This window comes from Geospiza fortis, unplaced genomic scaffold (genome assembly GCF_000277835.1).
Source record: "Geospiza fortis unplaced genomic scaffold, GeoFor_1.0 scaffold154, whole genome shotgun sequence".
NCBI classification, from domain to species: domain Eukaryota; kingdom Metazoa; phylum Chordata; class Aves; order Passeriformes; family Thraupidae; genus Geospiza; species Geospiza fortis.
The window spans coordinates 2,559,227-2,568,995 of NW_005054397.1; the positions used below are offsets into that span (position 1 = coordinate 2,559,227).

General features: G+C 36.7%; 1 protein-coding gene across 1 annotated transcript in view; it reads left to right on the plus strand.

The window, feature by feature from the left end:
* Window positions 1-7,071: 7,071 nt before the first annotated feature.
* EXOC2 (exocyst complex component 2) overlaps window positions 7,072-9,769 on the plus strand; it is a 115,767-nt gene continuing 113,069 nt past the window's right edge. The window contains exon 1 of the mRNA XM_005425835.2: window positions 7,072-7,134. The gene's annotated coding sequence lies outside the window, so the exon portion shown is untranslated. The remainder of the gene's footprint in view (window positions 7,135-9,769) is intronic.

The following is a 9,769-nucleotide window of genomic DNA, read 5'->3' on the forward strand; positions in this document are numbered from 1 at the left end:
ATCTGCAGAAAATATGTTCAGCATTTTCATTAGAAAATACTGTGATTACGTCTGGTGATGAGTGTGAAAGCCCATGTTTCCTTTCTAATTTTGCTTGCTTTGTTTTTAAGGAAAACAAAGTTTCTGAGACACCAAGTCCTTAAGGGGTCTGATTTTCCCTTGACCTTAACAGAACTGCAGATTCCCAGATTTTCAGTTTTATTCTCAAAGACTGTGCTTAGGCTATATTGTGCAGGAACCACTGGGGTCTCTGGCAGTGTAAAAGTGTCTGTGGATCAGATTACAGTATAAATCAAGGATTTTTAGGGATATTTAGACTTGTATTTTTTTTTCCTTTGACACAGTTGATAACCCAGAAGTGATGTACCCCATGTTTGGAAGTTCATCAAAAAGCCTGCATTAGTTAAAGATTAAGACTATTCTAAGTAAAAGTTCCTTTTTAAATAGCCACTTTTGCATTGAGGACAAACTAAACTCTTTTTTTTTTGAGACACTCATGAAATGTCTCAATTAAAAAAGCAATTACTTTCAGTTTTCTGTTTGGGAATTCTGTGAGTCTTGTGACATTTCAAATCTCACAGTGGTTTTAACAGGTATACCTTGGCTCTTGCTGGAAAACTACGCATTGGATTTTTGGCAAAAAATTAAGAAGCTATGTATATAGCAGATGGGTTCTTTGCATGTTTCTTTAGCAGAGAAGGCAGAGGAGATTGTGTTTTTCACAAGACAACCTCACTACTCTGTAAGTGTGATTGCTTCATACAGGGGATGTGATTTTAGGCGGATGAGTGGAAATGAAGACTAATAGGGCAAAGAGAGGCTTTTATTAGAAAAATACCTGTGTACACAGTCTGTCATGGAAGTACTTGAGTGTGTGTTGGACCATGTGAATTGTGAAAAATGCTCTAGCATATGGCTTGAGTACATCCCTGAGCAAAGGCCAGAAAGAGGTGTTGGGGAGAGAACATGAAAAATACTAGAAAATCAGTAACACAAGTGTATGTCTCATCTTTTACATATTTTTGAAACAAAAGGAGCTGCTAAAGTAGTCACACAGTAAGTGTTGCAGTCTTACATACAAGCATCCAAGTTAAAACTTCAACCATGTGAACTGTGTAATTACAGTGGTTATATAGTGTTTTTATAAAGAATATTGTATATAGTTACAGGGCTTAGAAAAAAAATCTGTGGTGTCTTGTTTCTTTTTTCTAGAAAAAAATTCATCCCTTTGGGATTCATTTAGTTTATTTTTCTGAACTTCTGGATCTTTCTGAATGTATTAGCATAAACATATTTGAAAGATTTTGATGCTTGAAGTATTGTTTTCGAATTTCGAATAAGATCGAATGATAATGAGATATTAAGATTTCTGATCATTTTCCTATTAATTAAATGATGTACAAAAAATTAATCATAACTTTGGAACAAAAAAGGGATGAATGGCTTAACTGGAAGAGAGTAGGATAATGACTTCTGGATGAAGCAAACATTGCGGAATGTTGGAGGTGGAAGCAGATGTAGGAAGATGTGCTTTGAGAGAATTTAGAAGTTAATGGGAGATTTATGGCCATCTGTGATATGGCTTTGTATAAAGCTGAGTTGACTTTTTTATATATATGTTTATACATAGATGTTTAGGACTTTACAATGTTGCTAGATTATAGTGATGTGTCACACAGTAAATACGGAAGCTTTTAAAAAGTAGATTAATTAATTTCTGGGGGGTTGCAATGTAATTTACAAGGAAAGTAGCGGAAATTTTGGGGAGAAACATCTGTGTTCAAACTTTATTTAATTATATTTTCTTCTATGCTATTGACTATTTCTAGGCAAGCCAGTATGACCAAAATAGACATTCAGAACACTTAAATTGGTTTGACTTGAGTCTTGGTAATGAATAGGTGCTGTTACATTGAATACATCAGCAAAACTGTTCATTCAAGAACTGGTATAAACCAGCATATTGACCTAATTAATGAATTAGGGGAATTAATTATTTTCAGTTTGAAGTTACAGAACTTTGTATGTATTTGTATGTACCAAAATGTATTTGGTAAGGTGAAATATTTTTTTGGATTTTTTTTCTCAAGGTTTTTACAAACACAGATATATTCATCCAAGTTTATAAGGCTGTTACTGACATTTGGATTATTGCAGTTTTGATGGTTTTGTTTAGTAGTGGCACTTGGAGATTGTCATTGTCACTTAGGTTAAAAGATTTTGAACTGAGGTGAAAATGTGACTGTGGTTCTGGGTTGTCCAGATGTGTATGTATGAAATTAAATTTGTGTGCTGTTGAGCGTGGTGGGGGAGGTATGTGTGTTCTTGGTAGCAGAGCAGAGGGAAGGAAATCTTTTTTTAAAGTCGACTCAGTGAAATAGATTTTATGAGTCCTCAAACATTTTATTCCGCTTTCTCTGTTTGAACAGGTGACATAATTGGCAGATGAAATTATTTCTGAACTAAAAGAAACAAAGAATTCCCCCACCCCCCTTTTTAAAAGTCTCTGTTCATCTGTATTATAGACTATTGTTGGTTTTAATCTATTTTTAGTGTTTCGCTATTTTTACTTCTTGCTGCTGATGAGTTACAAACTCAGTGTTTTATGTTGGCTCATTAACTTCCTTCAGGTTGTTTATGGTATCTGATGCTAACGAAGGAAAACTTCATTTTACAATGGAATGTTTTTGGAGAAAATTCAGCGTTTTGATGTCATAATGTCATCTGTGTGGTTGATCTTTGTGGGGAATATCTCTCCCCTCTCCAAATAAATAACATCTCAGAATTCCTGATGTAAAAATAGATCAATATACAGGTATTTTTCACATTGTAATTGACAGGATGCTGTAATTTAAAATGTACAAGGAAATGGATTTACACTAGTCTAGATTTTTTTTTTTTTGACATGTGATAGATAGAAGGTTAATTGATGTTAAATGGATGCTTTGTTAGCCCTTCATCAGCTACTAAACTAGTACAGGAGGAGTGCAAATCATTACTACAAAAGGCCAAGGCCAGTGTGTTTTCTTAGTGAGCTTTATAGGTCTTTTTTCTTATCCCTTCCTTCTTTCCCTCCTTCCCAAGGAGGGAAAGACACAAAACATAACCAGCTGTAATGATAGGAGGAGAGAGCAAGCAGCTTTTCTAAACACACACACATACACACACTCGCACTCCGGCCCCCCTCTCCCCTCCCTATACCCCAGCAGAGTGACAGCTTCTAGATGTTGCGTGCGAGTGAGTTCAGCTGGTGCTGTGTGGTCTGGGTGTGTGGTCTCCAGCTCAACCGAGAGGCTGCTAACAGGGTGGATGAGAGAGAGCAACACTGTTTACTTTAATTTATTTCGGATGCCGGAACTGTGCCCGGAGTTTCTCCCGAGCCGGGTTCCACCGTCAGCGGTGTCAATCCCTCGCAGCTGCAGCCCAGGCTGCGGCGGGTGGTGAACTGCTCTGCCGAGGGCTCTCCCAGCATCTGCCCCGGGTCCGAGCCTTTTAATCCCTTGTGACTGAGAAATGGTAATGGCATCGCTGAGTGCTGTGATTATTTTGCTTTCACTCCGTCAAGATACATGGCCATGAAGATGTACCTTGCTGTGTTAAGGCAAGCGGGACCTCTGAGATACTGAAGGGAATCTGCGAAGATGGTTGTGGTGAAAGCAAAACTGCAGCACTCATTCCTTGTCCACCCTAAAACTAAAATGTCTAGTGTACCCTATGTGGCTGATTGGAATATTCAGGAGCCTTTTGAAAAAGCACAGGGTATCATATTATGTCATTTAATACTGCAAGTCTTCTTTTTTGTTGTTTGCCCTCTCTGTCACAAACCTTGCACATCTTCCCAAATTGGAACTGATTTTTGGCATGTAATGTTGTAGGTTAACATGTTTGTCAGTGTTAATATTGGCTTGAATCAACATGCCGGATATGACAGGGCAAGACAAATGAGGCTTTGTTTTTTCTGTGTGACAGTGAAATTACCCACTTTTTTATGTTTGTTCATCTTTTCATTATAAGTAGCTTAGTGGTGTTATGAAGAGTTTCTTTCCCCCTAAATGTAAAATTCATGAGCGCTTCTTGTTTAAATTGACAAGTCTTCTTTTATTATTTAAATAAACATGCATAGATTCTTAATATCACTTGGAATTTCAGCATTGTTTAGCTTATTCACTTCCCAGTCTTTTCTGGCAGGCTTGCAGGAATGGACTTTATATTATTAATGCAGTGTTGAAGGCTGTGGCAATTCTAGGGCACTGAAGATCTCCAGAGGGGTTAATAAATGTCAGTTATTTTCACAGTGCTGCTTTTTGGATGCTTTTAATTCTTGGTTTATGTAGATTGTCTGTCTGAATTTATATTGTTGGGAAGATAAAGCACAGAAAAGGTTGTAGTAGTGTTTTTCATCATTTTGTAATGGTTTTGAGTACAAACATCCAGGAAACATTTTGCTTTGTCTTTTTCTTCTTGGGGTCATTTGCTATGTCCCTTCACTGACTTTGTCATAGTGTGTTGTACTCAGGAGATTTTCTGGGTTTTCTAGTGAAAACAAATTATTGGATTTATGTACTAGAAGCACAAGTTTGTGTAGTTTAAGGTTAAAAGGCCATCACCTACATTCTGGAATCTGAGTATTTATTGCTTGTTTAAAAAGGCATGTCATAAATCTTTTCATTTGGAAATTATTGAATGCTGTGATATTAGTGTAACTCACTGTTTTCAGGTTGGTTTTCTTGTGGGATTGTTTTTTTTTTAAATAAACAACATCTGAGGTATACTGTGATTTGCACATGGGTGATGCTTTGCTGTTCCTGCCTCAACATTTCTTAAATTGTATTCTGTCACATATATATGATTAAGAACAAATAAATATCTGATACCTGAAGGTTTAAACGCTTTCTTGTAACTTAGACTTTCTCAGTGATGACAAATTGGGTTTTTCTTCCCTCCCTTCTTGACAGCTTTGATTCCCTTTGCTAGATGACCATGGTACTTGCATTGACCTTCAGTCTGCCTTCCTCCGAGAGAATCTAAGTTCAGTGTCTGTGACAAAGTATCACTGAAAACTTTATTTAAACTGAATTTTGAGTCACTGGAACCGTCTTGCTATTTTGTTTTAGAAGTCAGAAACTCTGTTTTAAAACACTTCACCTGCTAATTTTCCCCTCTGGTGAAATTTGTAAGGTGGCAGCATGTTGTTACTCATCTTCCAAAGTTCCATGCCTTCAAGATGATGTAGTTTCCCTTTGGAATTTGAAATTACCAGCCAATTTAATATCCTTCAATCCTGAACTTTGCTTGTTCATGTATTTCTTATTTTGGCGGTACTTCCAGAGTGTAGTAAAATGTAGGAAGTAGTTTGCTTTACAGAACAGGTATGGTAGCTCTTAGGATTTTATTTCGGGTCTCTTCTGTGTTTGCCATTGAAAGTTGAATGAGGAAACCTATATAAGAACTCTCATTTCAAAACAAGGTAAAACTGAAGGCTTACAATACTAAAAAAAAAACCAAAACCAAATAGACTTGTACTTTCCCTTATGCTGGGGCATATTTCATTGCTTCATTATTTATTTTCAAGTGGGTTTTCTTAGGATAAAGATGGAAGATGTCCTCTCTTTATCAAGCTCTTAATGCTCAGAATTGTCTGGATTTTTTTTTTAACCAAACCTTTGTGAGAGGACAGTTTATTTGAGAAACTGGTGCAAAGACAAAGACGTTGTTTATGAAAGGCATTTTTCAAGAGGACTTTGTAGTAGGTAGTCTTTGCAGAGGTTTTCTAACTCCTTGTGCTTTTTTAACAAGAATTATGACAGAATAAGAGAATAGTGTGGGCAAGATCATGGGAGCAGTCAATCAGATATCCACATTAAATTATTGGGGAGATACTGTGAGGAAATTAGGTTTAAAAAAAAAGGGGTGGGGGAAATAAAGAGTGAGAGAGAGCGCTCTGCTAATGTAGAAGATTGTCCATTGTAAAAAACAGTCTTGTTGAAACCTCTTCAGTGAGCCTGGCTCCCCGAGAGGAAAGATCTTGTACAGACACTGTCTTTCTGCACTCTCCTGGTCTGCATGAGAATCAGACTTTCAGGAAGAGGGCTGTTTTAATAAAAATACTGTTTTATGTGTAATACATATTTTGTAAAGAATAGATTTTATCTTTAGGGAAGCATACAGAATTGCAACAAAAGCTCAGAATTAGGTGGTTGTCATGTTTTGTGAAATGGAAAAGTAATTTCTTGTCAGGTTTGCCTTAAATATTTTTTAAGAAATTTAGGAACTTGTCACAGCAGTATAGTGGCTAGGCTTCCCAGTAAGCACCTCAGTCATGTTAGCTGTGGACATCTGTCCTGAGGAGAGGAAATATTGTAAATGAATTGAAGGCTCCCAAGCATTTGCTTGATGTTTATAATAATGGCATATTACAAATAGTTCCACTCTTTGAGATAAATGAAAGCAATTGCTGTTTAAAAATAATAATCACAGAGCATCTCAGTGTCGTAGTGCTTTGAAATGTGTTGAGATTTACTATGGTATTCTCATTCCAGTGAGGTATTTTAAAGCAATTCTGCAGTAAGTATGGAAATACTTTAGAAGAAATACTAGATCTCAGGAGGCTCAGCGTTTTTATTACATTTATTTAGCTCATTATGAAGGGGATCTAGTGCTGATTTCTGAAATCCAGAAAAAGATGTTGTAATATTACTTTTGAGTTTTGGTATTGAGACAAGCCAGTTACCTGTGTCCCTGGGTATTTTGAAAGCAACAATAGCTGTGATCCAAGGGAAATATAACTTTTGGGAGGGGGTCAACCAAACAGTACCACACAAATAATACCATAGTAGCTTCTATTTTACTTGTTTTTCTCAAGGTTTTTTCCTCTCCGTATTACCTGATGTTCCTGAAGATGGCTTTTTTCGTCAGTGTTACTGATTAATATTCCACATAAATATTTACAAAAAATTGCTCCAAAATAGAAGAGGTGTTTTATATTGACTAACTGGTATCTAGACACATGTTGCTTCCTGCAGAAGGTGGTTGTGTGCATGGAAGGACCTAACACCACTGTTCGTTCCTTTACAGCTGTCGTGTATCCTTGAACTCTGCTGAGGATCTGTGAGAAAAGCTGCAAAGACTACATAGGTAAGATTGTGAGGAATAGATGCAGCTTATTCTCCTCCCTCTTGGTAAAATTAGGGACCTTATTTTTCTCTAGCATCATATTTCTATTGTGCTGCCCACTGTTTTGTTGGGCAGTGGTGTAGTTTTGAATGCAGCACAGATGAGAGGAAAGCTAGGCAAGCCTTATGACTCCAGGATTAGGGATGTTGACAAAAGACAAGGTCTGTCTTTTTCACCTGGGGTGAGTAAGTGGATCAGTAGTTGTGCAGACGATGTGTCTGGACAAGAAGGCTTGGAGTAGGCAATGCGAGGTAAGAGGAAAGGAGGATGGAATTTGAAAGGAGGATGGAATAGTAACATCCTTCTCCCTCCCTGCTTGAACTTATGGGTAAAAAGTCAGAGGGACAATCAACAGGATAGGGGCAGAAACAGTTTGTCTGCAAGATGAGGACCTGGCCTCAGTTTTGGGGTGAAGCGGGGGCTGTCTCTGTGTGAGAGAGGAGGAGGAGGAGAAGCCGGTTCAGTGAAAGAAATAGGAGTTGGCCACTGGAACAGAGCACAGCCTTCTCTTCCATAGCTGGAGATGACTGTCAGCTGATTTCTTTGTAATCTGGTGATACAGTTCTTTTCTTCAGTGCTGTTCTACCCTTATAGCCTGCATCTGTTGACTACTTGCTTCTCCAGTCTCGTGTTGGTTTCATGTAAAATGTTCCAATAGTTTACATGTAAGACTATTAAGAGCACCTATATAACTTAATTCCTTTTTCATAAGTTGGTTGTTTGCAAAAAACAGAGAAACCAATTATTTATTAAACACATTATGTAATTTTTAATGTCAAGAAGTATTATGAGGTTTGCCACAGAAAGATACAAAACCAAACTAGATATGCATTGTGTATGTTATCATGGGCCCTTACCAGGCTTCCTTCATACACTGGACATGGCTCACATACTGCAACTTACTATGTTCTTGCTTGTTCAACATGATTTTACATCTGTAATTAATTGCACACTGTTCAGTGTGAAAAGCTCTCTGAAGATATTAATACTTCTGTTGTGTTGAGGGTATCTAAATGCCTTTTCTATGTTAATGAATTTGTTTTCAAAAGCAGCTTTTGAAATGAGTGATAGTATTCCTATTTTAATTATGTAAAACCAAGAAACAGATATTTGAAAACAGACACATTTATAGAATTGAGGTGGTTGTTTAGGACCTCATTATTTCAGAACATTGTGCGGTATTCCCTATATTCGGGATACATTTCACACTGACTTCAGGTGTGGCTGTGGGCTCTGAAGTTGTATCAGAATTCAAAGTTTTGGTTTAGGTGACCTGTTATGCATCTATGGTGTGGACGGACAGAGAGAGGAGATCCTGTTCTGAGGGTAGTATTTGATTACTTTTAGCATGAGATCTTCCTTCCTGCCCTGTCTATTTCCATCTTAATTATCAGTATGTGTTCCAACTTTGGAATGTGAAGAATGAAATCAGCTGGTGGGAGCTTCTTTGATTCTTTTGTCAGATCTAGATATTACCAGTGAAAAATGTGGGGAGGCTGTGTAGAAGCATGGGGTATGGTGCAATGGAAGTATTTTGTATAAGCACAAGCAGCTGAAACAAGTGTGTCTTAATTCTAGTGTGTCTTAACTGCAGGTACTTGGAAACTGCAGTTCTGCTGCTATTTATTGTTAGAGATGGTTTAGAGAGTTTCTGGGTTTCATGGACTTGACCATTTGCAAATAAAAGTAGAAAATACATTTTGGTCAAAAAAACAATAGCTAAGAGGAGCCTTATGAAGCTTGACTTATATTCCACATATTTTTTTACCATCCTGAACTTCCAAAATTGTTTACACTAAAGTGTTGTTTGTGTGTAACTGAGGTTTTGGAATGGTTATGGTATTTAATAAGAGTTGTAATTCAGGTTATACTGATCATATATATATAATTGGTTTCTTATTGGTGTTTATAGCTGCAGAGCTACACAAAGGAAACTGCTAATAAAAAATAGGCATTTGTGATCAGTTGCATAGTAAACTAAATGTAGACCGCATTACATCAGTACCCTATTTGTATTTGAGCAACAGAGCTGATTAAACTGGCCTGAGATGACTAAATTTCTGGTGCAAAGGAGCACTCTGCTGGAAATGCTTCTTCAATAATTTTATGTACATTTTTGTTGATGTGTTTGGGTATTGTTTGTTTTGTTGATGATCTCTGCTATTGTAGTATTTGCAAGTCATGTTCTAATTTTCTCAGTGCATGTTAGCATTGATGCTTTATACAAATAAGTGTGGAGTGCTTCCTCATATGGGACTGTCTATGTCAGTAGGTCTTATTTTGATGGAGAAGTTGTCCAAATATGTAATCATAGTCTGTTACTTATCTTAGATTAACAGTTCTGAACTTCCTAAGGAATACAATAATAATTTTCAAATAGAAGTTGTAATAGACTCATTTGAATTCTGACATAAGTAATTTGAAGTCTGTGTCTACATCTTCATTAAGCATTCAGAAAGTTTAATATTTCTCTGAATATACTTTTTCTTTCAGAAAGATATAGTTAACTTTTTAAAAGTGCAAAGAAGGTATAATATTTCTTTATTATTTTATGACTGTGTCAAAAAGACTTTGAGTGGTTTTCCATTTTTATATT